This window comes from Etheostoma spectabile, chromosome 6 (assembly GCF_008692095.1).
Source record: "Etheostoma spectabile isolate EspeVRDwgs_2016 chromosome 6, UIUC_Espe_1.0, whole genome shotgun sequence".
Taxonomy (NCBI): Eukaryota; Metazoa; Chordata; class Actinopteri; order Perciformes; family Percidae; genus Etheostoma; species Etheostoma spectabile.
The window spans coordinates 27,614,916-27,615,242 of NC_045738.1; positions in this window are offsets into that span (position 1 = coordinate 27,614,916).

Below are 327 nucleotides of genomic sequence, written 5' to 3' on the forward strand. Positions count from 1 at the left end.
AATATCGTTACCTAAGGATTTGTATTTATTTAAACAAAAGCACAACATAAACTTAAGTCATTTAAATGTGTTATAAATACTGCAAAAATGAAACTGAATGTGCTACATTCACAAAAGATGTTCTTTCTATGTGGAAATTCTATAACCCTTAGTTTGTAGATGGTAATCCCCACAAGAAAACTTCACCTCAGCTTCTATGTGGGTACGAATCATTGATGTCAGTTCTTTGGTTAAGTCTCCTTTAAGTAACAAAAGCAATACCATTGTATAGAAAAATAAAAATGTCCAAATTCAAGAGCTGCAAATTATGTTTTCCTTAGAAAACTT